Source organism: Myotis nattereri, assembly GCF_964212035.1.
Source record: "Myotis nattereri genome assembly, chromosome: 3".
Lineage (NCBI taxonomy): Eukaryota > Metazoa > Chordata > Mammalia > Chiroptera > Vespertilionidae > Myotis > Myotis nattereri.
In genome coordinates this window covers 81,148,947-81,161,798 of record NC_138077.1, presented here as the reverse complement: position 1 = coordinate 81,161,798, position 12,852 = coordinate 81,148,947, and the positions used below count along the sequence as shown (strand labels likewise).

Sequence of the window (12,852 nt, the reverse complement as noted above, 5' to 3'; positions counted from 1 at the left end):
GTTTTTAGCTATAAGTTATCCTCTGTACTGCTTTGTGTATCCATAAATTTTTGTATTTTGTGTTTTTGTTGCATTCATCTCTAAGTATTTTCTAATTTCCCTGATGTTTTCTTCTGTGATTCATTGCTTGCTTAAGAATGTGTTGTTTAGCCCTGGGCGGGTAGCTCACATGGTTAGAGCATGGTCCTGATATGCCAAGGTTGTGAGTTCAGTTCCCGGTCAGGGCACATATAAGAATCAACCAATGAATGCATAAATGAATGGAACAACAAATTGATGTTTCTGTTTCTTTTTCTTCTTAAAAATAAATAACAAAAAACTCACACAAATAAGTAAATAAGTAAATAAATAAATATTGTTCATGAGTTTTTTGTTCAAAAGTTTCCCTTTTGTTATTGATTTCTAATTTTATTCTGTTGTGGTCAGAGAAAAAGTTTTGTTTGATATCTGTCTTTCTAAATCTATTGACACTTAATTTGTTGCCTAAAATATAATCTATCCTGGAGAATGTCCTATGTGCACTTGGGTTTATTGTTTTGTTCTCATCCTCTCATTTCTTTTTTTTTAATTTAAATTTTATTTTTCAATTACTGTATAGAGTCAGTATTATTTTGCATTATAGGTATACAGCATAGTGGTTAGATGATTATATATCACTAGGGGCCCAGTGCACGAATTCGTGCACCTTGAAAGGAAGTGTGGGCTGCAAGGCTGCAGTGGGCACAGGGGTGGGTCTTGGCCCATTCTCTGCACCCCCATCTGGCCCCTCCCACTGCGGCCTCAGGTCTCCTGTCTGCTGGCAGCCCTGTTCCCACTGCATGGAGTGATTTGGGCCGGCGCAAGCAGCGGGTACAAGTGGCTGCTGCTGCCCTGATTGTCCCTTAGGAGCAGGGGAAGGTGGAGAAACCCTCAGGGGGCGATGAGGGCTGGCAGCCCGCTTGCACCCACTGATGCTGCCAAGTGATTGGGACTGCCGCTGGACACCGGCAGTGGATGCGAGCAGCGGCTCCAGTGCCAGCTGTGGGTGTGAGCGGGGCTGGTGCTGGCAAAGGGTGCAAGTGGAGGCTCTGGCGCCAGCAGTGGGTGAGAGCGGGTCCAGCGCTGGCAGCAGGTGTGAGCGCCGGGTGAGACTGTGGTGTGCGGGAGCAAAGAATTTTCATGTTGATGGCAGTTTCTCTGTGAAGCCTTGAAGCAGAAGCAAATTTTCAGTAACCACCAGAGGCTCTCCCCGATGACAGCAACTGATGCCCTGCCTTGGTCTGGCACCCCCTCTTTTTTTTATTTTTTATTTTATTTATTTTTTATTATTATTAGTTAAGGTATTACAAATGTGTCCTCATCCCCCCCATTAACCCCCAACCTCCCCCCCCCCCCCCCGCCCCCCACACACACTCATGCTCCCATTCCCCTGTTGTCCATGTCCATTGGTTTGGCTTATATACATGTATACAAGTCCTTCGGTTGATCTCTTCCCCTTACCCCCGCCCTCCCCTACTTTCCTACCTGGCACCCCCTCTTACCTGCTCTATCATCGTGCCACAGCCAACGCCCGCCATGTTCCACACACACCCCCTGGTGGTCAGCGCATGTCATAGTGACTGATTGTTGGGTTATTCCACCGATCGCTCTATTTTCATATTAGCCTTTTATTATATAGGATTTCTTCTGTTGTTGCTTTGTCTATAATTGAGAGTGGGGTATTGAAATCTTCAACTATAATTGTAGGACTATCTATTATCTATTCTGTCAATTTTTTGCTTCAGATATTTTGATAATATTTTATAAGGCATGTTAAATATTTATTTATTTATTTATTTATTTATATATTTAGATTTAGATGAAGCCCTTTTATTTATTCAGTTTCATCTGAAACACTACATGTACCTGACTCATAGTAGATGTTTTGTACTAGTATAAGTTTATTGAGAGAATGGATGGATAGTTCTCCTTAGCCTTTTTATATAAAATTAGAGGCCTGGTTTATGAATTCGTGCACGGGTGGGGTCCCTTGGCCTGGCTGGTGATTGGTGCCAATGGGGGCTGACCAGCCGGGGCGGTGGGAGGTTGGCCGACCAGGGGGAGGGGCCGTGGGAGGTTGGCTGGCTTCGGGAAGGTGCCACGGGATGTTGACTGGCCACCCTGATTGGGGCCATCGGGGCCAGTTGGCTGAGGGGAGGGGCTGCGGGAGGTTGGCTGAGGGGAGGGGCCACAGGTTCAGGGTCGATTGGGTCCAGCTGGCCAGGGGGAGCAACTGCGGGAGGTTGGCCGGTCTTGGGAGGTTGGCTGTGGGAGTGCACTGACCACCAGGGGGCAGCTCCTGTGTTGAATGTCTGCCCCTGGTGACCAGTGCATGTCATAGAAACCAGTTGACTGGTCATTTGGTTGGTTGGTTGTTCAGTTGCTTAGGATTTTATATGTATACCGAAGGAGAGCTGGTACAAAATAGATCTCCAATCACTATTTGGTTCTTACATTTTTGTTCCTGCAGGTGCAAGATGTGTAAATGTCTATAATGGTTATAATTTAGGTGTTTATACCTTGTATTAATATATAATACCATTTACCTCTTATAAACTTTTTTGATTTTAATCTATTTTGTTTGATGTTAATATAGCCTTGCTTTCTTTTGGCAGTATTTCTTTACTGATTTCAGAGAGGATGGGAGAGGGAGAGAGAGAGAGAAACATCAATGATGAGAGAGAATCGTTGATGAACTGCCTCCTGCATGCCCTCTACTGGGAATCGAGCCTGCAACCAGGGCATGTGCCCTTGGCCGCAATCAAACCCAGGACCTTTCAGTCCACATGCCAAAGCTCTATCCCAGGGGTGGGCAAACTTTTTGACTCGAGGGCCACAATGGGTTCTTAAACTGGACCGGAGGGCCGGAACAAAAGCATGGATGGAGTGTTTGTGTGAACTAATAGAAATTCAAAGTAAACATCATTACATAAAAGGGTACGGTCTTTTTTTTTTTTAGTTTTATTCATTTCAAACAGGCCGGATCCGGCCCGCGGGCCGTAGTTTGCCCACGGCTGCTCTATCCACTGAGCAAAACCAGCTAAGGCTGGAGTCTCTTTTTTTAGGGCACAAATCCCATTCATAAAGGCTCCACCCTCATGACCTAATCACCTCTCAAAGGCCCCATTTCCTAATACCATCACATTGAGCATTGGGATTTTAACATATGAATTGGGCAGGGGGAGGAGAAAGGGGATGACACAAACATTCAGCCCATCACACATACTTAATTTCAGCTCTACTGAAATTAAGTATGTGTGATGGGCTGAATGTCACCTATTGAATATAATCTTTTTCCTTTGAAGCTGCTATTAGTACCCATTTCCATTATATTTCACTTGCATCCAGCACCAGCTTCATGCAATCTGAACAGCATAAAGGGCCCTGAGCTCAAAGCCCCACACTTGTTTTAAAGGTCTCCTGTTGCTATTTTGAAATTCTTAATTTTGTCTTTGAACTTGTGTTTTGTAAGTAAAATTCATAAGACAAAGAGGCATTCACATGAACAGAGAAGATATTCATAATATGTATATCCACCATTCACGGCTGCTTCATTTACATATTGTACTTGAGATGTCCATGAGGAGAAAATTCTGGTGGACTCACCATGTGTGAGAGTTCTGTGAGATTCAAAGTGAGAACAAGACAAGCAGAGGCACTGAAAGTCCTAAAAAGCTACATATTTCATTTGTACCATTAAATGGTTCCAACACACACAAAGGTAATACTGGCCTATGAAACACGAATAACCACGGTTATTCTACTACTAGATACCTGGTGCACAAAAATTCGTGCACTGGCCAGCGGGGGGCGGGGGGTGTTCCTCAGCCAGGCCTGCCCCCTCTCACAGTCTAGGAGCCCTCAGGGGATGTCCTACTGACGGCTTAGACCCGCTCCTTGCTTCCCTTGTGTACTTGTATAAATTAATAGAAATGTTAGTCATTTGGTTATTTGTGATTTGGCTTTGATGAAGAAAAGTAATAAGGTAGATTCATTTTCTTTAGGCAATATTAATATTTTTGCTTGTTCCTAATGACTTTTAATTACCTTTATTGATGTATAATTTACATATAATAAAATATATGCATTTTGTGTGTATATTTTGATGAATTTTAACAAATTAGCACACCCATAGTACTACCACCACAACCTATGGAATATTCAATATGTCAGATACTTTCCATCTGCCTTTTCCCATTTCTCCCCCAACCCACCCACCTCCAACCTCAAGCAGTCACTAATCTGATGTCACTAACTGTTACCAACAATTAGGTTTGTCTTCCTAGAGTTTCCAGTATATAAAAACATAGTATGTATATTCTTTTTGTACTTGGCTTTTTTCACTGAGCATGCTTTGGAGATTTGTCCATTCTGTTGGCTGTATTTTATTTCTCAGTAGTTTATTTCTCTTTATTGCTGAGTTGTATTCTATTATATGAAAATACTTTATTTTATCTGTTGAAAAGAAAAAACGTTTCTTCTACCCTCTTAGGTTCTATGGCTGGGCCTGAGAATTAAGCCAGTAGACGACAGATTAACAGGAAAAAAACATGCACTTTTAAAATCCTCATCCAAGGATATTTTTTCCATTGATTCTCAGAGAGTGTGGGAGGGAGGGAAGGAAGGAGGAAGAAGGAAGAGGAGAAGCAAGAGGAGGAAGAGGAGAAGGAGAGAGAAACATTGATGAGAGAGAGAGAGAGAGACAGACAGACATCAATTAGTTGCCTTCTACATGCCCCTTGACCAGGGATGGGAATCAAACCTGCATTCGAGGTACATGCCCTTGACTGAGAATCAAACCTATGACTCTTTGGTCCATGGGCCAGTGATCTAGCCACTGAACAAAACTGGCCAGGGCAGCGTACACATTTTATTTAATACTAGAGGCCCGGTGCACGAAATTTGTGCAGGTGAGGGTGGGGTCCCTCAGCCCGGCCTGCGCCTTCTCGCAATCTGGAACCCCTCGGTAGGGTCCCTAGGCCTGGCCGGCGATCATGTCCTATTGGGGCTTTCCTTTCCTGGGCTGCCAGCAGCTGTCCCTGCCCCCGTTGCTGCCACTGCTTGCCATTTGTGTGGTGCTCCTCCCCCTCCCCCACCACCAGTCACCTCCCTGTGTGGGTGACAGGTGTGGGGTGCAATTGCTTGGCTGGCCTGGGCCTCCCTCTGTGGGGTGATCTCTGGCTGGCCATGCACACCTGCCACAGCGTTGCTGGCTGGTGGCCCGGGCCACCCTTGTGGGGGGATCGATCGTGGAGCCTCCCCATCAATCGCCATGCAGTGGGTGGCTGGGCCTCCCTCTGTGGGGAAATTGTGGGATGATGGCGGGGCCCCCGACCAATCACATCACACCTACCTTAGCTAGTCTGGCACCAGTAGATGTCATAGCGTGGTCGTCCGGACACTTGTTCTGCTGTTCAGTTGTTTGGTCGATTTGCATATTACACTTTGGTTATGATAGATTTTTATGTGCACACAGAACCCTTGTAGGAGAAATGAAGATGTGAAGATGTGGTTAGGACTAAGAGCTTATATGCCATTTTATTTTATCTTCTTCTTATTTTTTTAAAATATATTTTTATTGATTTCAGAGAGGAAGGGAGAGGGAGAGAGAGATAGAAACGTCAGTGATGAGAGAGAATCACTGACTGCCTCCTGCACACCCTCCACTAGGGATCGAACCCGCAACCTAAGCATGTGCCCTTTGCTGGAATCGAATCTGGGACCCTTCAGTCCGCAGGCCGACGCTCTATCCATTGAGCCAAACCAGCTGGGGCTATCTTAATATTATTTAAAAAATATATTTGTATTGATTTCAGAGAGGAAGGGAGAGGGAGAGAGAGTTAGAAATATCAATGATGAAAGAGAATCATTGATTGGCTGCCTCCTGCATGCCCCAAGTGGCGATTGAGCCTGTAACCTGGGCATGTGCTCTGACCGGGAATTGAACCATGACCTCCTGGTTCATAGGTCAACGCTCAACCACTAAGCCACACCAGCTGGGTTTATATATCTTTAAAAAAAGTTTTTATTGCTGAAACCGGTCTGGCTCAGTGGATAGAGCATCGGCCTGCGGACTGAAGGATCCCAGGTTCGATTCCAGTCAAGGGCATGTACCTGGGTTGCGGGCACATCCCCAATGGGGGATGTGCAGGAGGTGGCTGATCGATGTTTCCCTCTCATCGATGTTTCTGACTCTCTCTCTTTCTCTCCCTTCCTCTCTGTAAAAAATCAATAAAATATATTAAAAAAAAAGTTTTTATTGAATTTATTGGGGTGACATTGGTTAATAAAATTATATTAGGCCGTGGTATACAATTCTATAATACATCATGTGTATATTGTATTGTGTGTTCACCATCCAAAATCAGGTCTCCTTTTGTCACTATTTATCCCCCTCTTTACCTTCTTCTACCTCCCCCCTTATATACCTTTTTATCAAAGAATAAAAAATTTGTGGAAAAGTGAAAAGACAAAGAAAAGGGTTTATGTTTCTAGGTGCAGTAAATTGTAAAGTGACTAGAAATATATGGGAGAAACGAATGGAAGATAAGGATTGTTTTAGTAGATTTGTTTGTACAATTCCATTTTAGTGTTGATTTCCAGTCTCTAGTGATAAGAATGTCTTCATGGTACAGAGAGGGCACTTTGTCATGGGAAATTTTATGGCTGGCTTTCAGGTAGAAATGGGAGGTCAAAGAGCCCTTTCTGCACACTTCATAATACTAAAGGTATCGATACAACAAGAGGATATAACTGGTAAACATATATGCACACAATACAGGAGCATACAAATATATTAAAAAAACAGGGAAGATTTTAAGGGAGAATTGGACAGCAATACAGTTATAGTAGGGGACTCAACACCCCACTGACATCCCTGGAGAGATCTAGACCAGTGGTTCTCAACCTGTGGGTGGCGACCCCTTTGGGGGTCGAACAACCCTTTCATAGTGGTCGCCTAAGGCCATCGGAAAACACATATATAATTACATATTGTTTTGTAATTAATCACTATGTTTTAATTATGTTCAATTTGTAACAATGAAATTGGGGGTCACCACAACATGAGGAACTGTATTAAAGGGTCGTGGCATTAGGAAGGTTGAGAACCACTGTTCTAGACAGAAAATTCAACAAGGAAACAGTGATCCTAAATGACACACTAGATCAGACGGAATTAATTGACTTTTACAGACATATCACCCCAAAGCTACAGAATATACATTCTTCTCAAGTGCACATGGCACATTTTCAAAGACAGATCACATGTTAGGACCAAAATGAAGTCTCTACAAGTTCAAGAAGATTGAAATAATATCATGCGGCCATGGGCTGACGTCCGTATGGCCTGGTCCAGACCATGTCTGCGTGAAGACACCGCTGCTGCCATCCTTGTCCCACTTGGTCCGGGCCGGCCTGGCATGGCCTGGCCCACTGTGCACCATGGGCTCCATCCTGAGCCAACGCATCGTGGGAATGGAGGACATCGACATTCAGGCTAACTTGACCTATTGCTATCCCCCAAAGTGTGGAAACTACTGTGCTACACTTTCATGGAAGGTGAGAAGTTTGGCACCCCCCCCACCCTGAAGGTTATCTCTTTGGAGACAACCTGGATCTGAACTTCCCAGGCAATCGCCCGGTCCAGTTTCCTTCCGTCACCCCTGCTCCCCATGAGCCGGTGAAGATGCTGAGGAACCTAGTGAACATCTAAAAGGACTTGCTCCGACTCATAAGGTACAAAGATGGTTCCAACAGCCCCACCGAGTACAGCAAGAAGCCCCATGTCCTCTACAGCCTGGAGTTCACCTTTGAGGCCGATGCCCGGGTGGCCATCACCATCTTCTGCTAGGCGGTGGAGGAGTTTCTCAATGGGATGGCTATGTACAGCCTCCAAAGCCCTAACCTGCAGTCCAAGACTGTCCACTATAAGAGGAGGGTGAGCCCTCCTTCAAGATCAACTTCTCAGAGTAGAAGGACGATGAGCTGAACTTCGACCTGGACTGGGGAGTGGTCATCCCGGCCATGGTGGACGAAGGAGATGTTGAGGTGACTGGCCATGCCCATGTGCTGTTGGCTGCCTTTGAAAAGCATGTTGATGGCAGTTTCTCTGTGAAGCTTTGAAGCAGAAGCAAATTGTAGACTGGTTCATCTACCTGCTGCAGGAGATTTACGGCATTGAGAACAAGAACAACCAGCAGACGAAGCCTTCGGATGAGGAGAACAGTGACAAAAGCAATGAGTGTGTGGTGTGCCCCAATGGCTTAAATGCTCCAATCAAAAGACACAGGGTAGCAGAATGGATAAGAAAACATGACTCATACATGAGACCTTCGGGACATGCTGATCCTGCCCTGCCACTACCTGTGCCTGTGCAACTCCTGTGCCGACATACTGCTCTACCTGGCCAGCAACTGCCACATCTGCCGGCTGCCTTTCCGGGCCCTTTTGCAGTTCTGGGCAGTGAGGAAGAAGCCAGGAACCTTGTCCCCCATCTCCTTCAGCCCCATTCTGGCCCAGAGAGTGGGCCACGACGAGCACTTTAGCTTGGACGGCATCCCACCGGGCTATGAGCCCATCTCTCTGAGACCTTCAGTGGCCTCTGAGCCATCTCCCCAGCCCTCCCTTCAGATCACCTTTATGAAGAGATCACCTACTCGGGTGTCTCGGATGACCTATCTCAGGTCAGCTTCCCACTTGCTGGGCTTGATTGCATCATGGAAAGCAGCCACCAGAAAGGCAGGTAGAGGAGCAAATCCCCAGACAGCACCCTTCAGTCCCCATCATCCCCCACCCACGAAGAGGATGAGGAGAAGCTCTCTCAGGAATTGGATGCCCCTCCCCTGCCGAGTGGGGCTGGGCTGGTGCTGTGCAGCTCCCCAGAGAATTTCCTCATGGAGGAGGTCATCGCTAAAGCAAGGGAGCCGTATACCTTCCATTGAGAACGTCCTCCAGGATGGCAGCCCTGAGCCCTGTGGCTGTTGCCAGCCTGGCCCACCTACCGATATCTACCTTCAGCTCAGGGCCCGACTTCTGTTCTGTTGGCATAGAGGAGTAAGCTGGAAGGTCCACCTCCATGGAGACGTTGGTAGCCTCCTCACCACTGGCCCCACGCAGCCTGTTTGGTGGCCCCCGTCCTGACATGGAGGCCACTGACTGACTCAACTCTGAGAGCCTGGCCAGGCTGGCAGCATGGAACCCTCAGCTCCCCAGACTTTGCGAAGGGGGCTGTCCCTGGCCTCTCCTATAGCCACTGCTCCAAGGGGCCCTTTGACCCTTGATTGAAGAGCACAGTGGACTGTCCCCCTGAAAAATCCTTTTTTTCTGCGGTCTCTGTATATTTAAATGGTACAAGATGAAGGACAGCCCCTTTGTATCTCAGGCACTGAGCTCTGGGGTTCTCCTAAATGCCTTGTTGGCTGAGTGGCTGGGGCTGGAGACTGGAGGCTGGCCACCCACATATCCCAGCCAGTACAGAGGTTGATACCCTGAGAACTAAGCAAACTGGCAGGAGAGAATTTATCTGTGGGTGAAGTACTGTCTTCACAGGAGGTATTACTGGGGGGCTTGTTGTTGGAGAAGGAAAGGTAGTGGGGTCCGAGTCACAGTCAGTGAAGGAAACAGTGCCTGCGCCCTTCCCCTATGTGTGTGGCCTGGCTGGCACTGCTGCTCTGTGTCCTCTGTTGCTTCACCCTCCCGCTCAGGCCTTTTGGTGCAGGGCTGTTTCCTATTGCTCGCAGACCTTTCCTTTGGCCCTGCCTCTGGGCACCTGGGTTTCTGCACTTGAGGCCCAGGTCTGGTTTTGGGTCTGGGTCTTCCCAGGGGCAGAGGTGCAGGTCTGTTGGCAGCAGTTGGTCTGGTGATCCCTCTCCAGTTCCTGCACCTCTCAGAGATGGCTTTGCACACGTCTTCAGACCCTCTCCAGGTGAAGGGGCTTCCTCTCAGCCTGTCCGCTCACCGAGGAGGGACCTGAGCAACTTCTCTGCTCCCTCTGTGCCATTTAAATGTCCCTTTGTGTTTCTCTTTGAGTTGTTCTGTTGGGCTTATGCGAAGGGTCCCACTTGAAGTGGCTTCATGTTTTTCTTAAGATAAACCACCTGGGAATTAGAAAAGCAGAAGGGGTATCCAGCCCTGGCACAGCAGGGCACAGACTACCCAAACAGGGATCTTGGCTTGGGTGGGTGGGTGGGTCTGTGCTGCTCCCCAGGGGGCCAACACTTTTGGGCCTTGGATTGAGAGATGCAGAGGAGCTCGCTTTCTAAGGATGATGGTTCTGGGGTGGCCAGCAGCTGTTCAAGAGCTTCCATACAGCTGGTGGCTTTGTCTAGTAGGGTCCTTGTTCTCTCTCCAGTGGGCTGTGAGCAGAGTGCTTGCTGCCTTATGCACAGCTCTCGGCCACGCTCAGGCCACCTTCCTTAGCCACTTGGCTTCCTATCTCCCCTCTCCTCCCGCCCACTGGCGTGCTCATGGGTGCACATGTGTGCACACACCCAGGCTGGGTGTCTCCCTCTCCTCACCCTCATCACCAACCAACACCCTGGCCTCTCGCCATTGGCATTGGTGCCAGTACTCCGATGGACAGGAGGCAGACTGCCCTGTCTTGGACTTATCTAGTACACATGCTAGATGTATTCTGGTTGGCTAGTTTTTGTTCATTTTTACCACATATTTATAGTATTAAAATCATGGAGGGAAAAAAAAGTCATATCAAGCATCTTCTTGCATCATAATGGCATGCTATTAGAAATCAACTACAATAAAAATACTCAGAAACATTCAAACACATGGAGGCTAAACAGCATGTTATTAAACAATGGATGAGCTACCAAAGAGATCAAGAAAAAACTTTCTGGAAACAAATAAAATTGGCACACAACAACCCCAGATCTTTAGGACACAGTCAAAACAGTCCTGAGAGGAGTGTTCATAGCACTACAGGCCTACCTCAGAAATAAGAAAAACTTCTAGTAAATTATCTAACCCTACAAATTAAAGAATTTGAAAGAAAACAACACAAAAAGCCCAGGGTAAGTAGAAGGAAGGAAATAAAAATGATTAGAGTGGAAATAAATAACATAAAGACTAAAAAAACAATACAAAAGACCAATAAAACCCAGAGCTGGTTCTTTGAAAAGATAAACAAGATTGATGAACCTCTAGCCAGAGGCATCAAGAAACAGAGAGGACCCAAATAAACAAAATCAGAAATGAAAGAGGTGAAGTAACAAGTGACCTCACAGAAATCCAAAGGATGGTAAAAAAAACAATGAATAGCTATATTCCAACAAACTGGGCAACCTGGATGAAATGGAAATATTCTGGGAAAAACACAATCTTCCAAAACTCAGTCAGGAAGAATCAGAAAACCTGAATAGGCCAGTAACAACTGATGAATAGAAGCAGTAATAAAAAAAAAACTCCCAGCAAAAAAATGAACAAACAAAAACAAAACAAAAGAACTCCCAGCAAACAAAAGCCCTAGTTCAGATGGTTTCACAGGGGAGTTTTACCAAACATTCAAAGAAGAACTATTTCAAAGAGAAATAGTTTTTCTCAAACTATTTCAAAAAATTCAAGAGGAAGGAACACTTCCAAGCTCTTTTTATGAGACCAGCATTAACCTAAGTCCAGAACCAGGTAAAGGCACTACAAAGAGGGAAAATTACAGGCTGATATCCCAGGTGAACAAAGACAATAAAATATTTAATAAAATATTAGCAAATCGGAGCAAGCAATAAATTAAAAAGATCATACATTATGACCAAGTGGGATTTATTCCGGGAATACAAGGCTGGTACCATATTTGCAAATCAATAAATGTGATAGCCCTGGCCCTTTTGGCTCATAGATGGAGCATTGGTCTATGGCAGTGATGGCGAACCTCTGACACGCGAACTCATTTTTTTGGTTGATTTTTTTGTTTGTTAAATGGCATTTAAATATCTACACTAATAAAAGACAAACATGCAAATTGACCATACCTTCGCTATGCCTTAAGCCATGCCCACCAGCCAATCAGAGCGACTATATGCAGATCAACCCAACCAAGATGGTGGCTGGCAGCCACGGAGCTGGAGCAAGTTGGAGGCTTGGTTGCCCCAATGATGGAGGAAGCCAAGCTTCCCGGCTCTGAGCTCCACTCAAAGTAACAAAGTTTCAATTATAGAAGATAAATAAACCCCAGATACTTGCTTTCAGCTGGCTGTGGCCACGGAGCTGGAGTGAGCAGGAGGCTTTCCCTCCCGCCCTCCCTGGCCGGCTCTGAGCTCCTCTCAAGGCTACAAAGTTTCAATTATAGAAGGTAAATAAATCCCAGAATAAAAAAAAAAGAATAAAGGAGAGGCTGGGAACTTCCATCGCTGGGGGGCTTGGCCAGCCTGGAAACGGCCCTCAGTCCCTCACCCAGACTGGCCAGGCACGCCAGTGGTGATCCCCCCACCCTAAAGGGGGTGTTGCCAGCCTGAAAACAGCCATCAGCCCCTCACCCAGGCTGGCCAAACCTCCATGGGGTGAGGGTCCCTACTGGGGGGTGCTTGACCAGCCTGCAAACAGCCCTCAGCCCCTCACCCAGGAAGCCAGGCACCCCAGTGGGGACCCCCACCCTGAAGGAGTGTGACTAGCCTGCAAACACCCATCAGTTCCTCACCCAGGCTGGCCAGGCACCCCAGCGGGACCCCCACCCTGCTCCGGGACACCCTTCAGGGCAAACCAGCCAGCCCCCACCCATGCACCAGACCTCTATCCTATATAATAAAAGGGTAATATGCAAACTGACCCTAACAGCAGAAGGACTGGGAATGACTGGTCACTATGACACACACTGACCACCAGGGG

The 12,852-nt window shown here is 46.6% G+C and overlaps 1 protein-coding gene and 1 pseudogene across 2 annotated transcripts in view; both read left to right on the top strand.

The window, feature by feature from the left end:
- SENP7 (SUMO specific peptidase 7) overlaps window positions 1-12,852 on the top strand; it is a 181,560-nt gene that overhangs the window by 47,120 nt on the left and 121,588 nt on the right. The gene's annotated exons all lie outside the window — the stretch shown is intronic.
- LOC308516883 (E3 ubiquitin-protein ligase MGRN1-like) lies at window positions 7,462-9,076 on the top strand (annotated as a pseudogene). Its single transcript has 2 exons — window positions 7,462-8,280; window positions 8,348-9,076. The product of its transcript is annotated as an E3 ubiquitin-protein ligase MGRN1-like (transcript).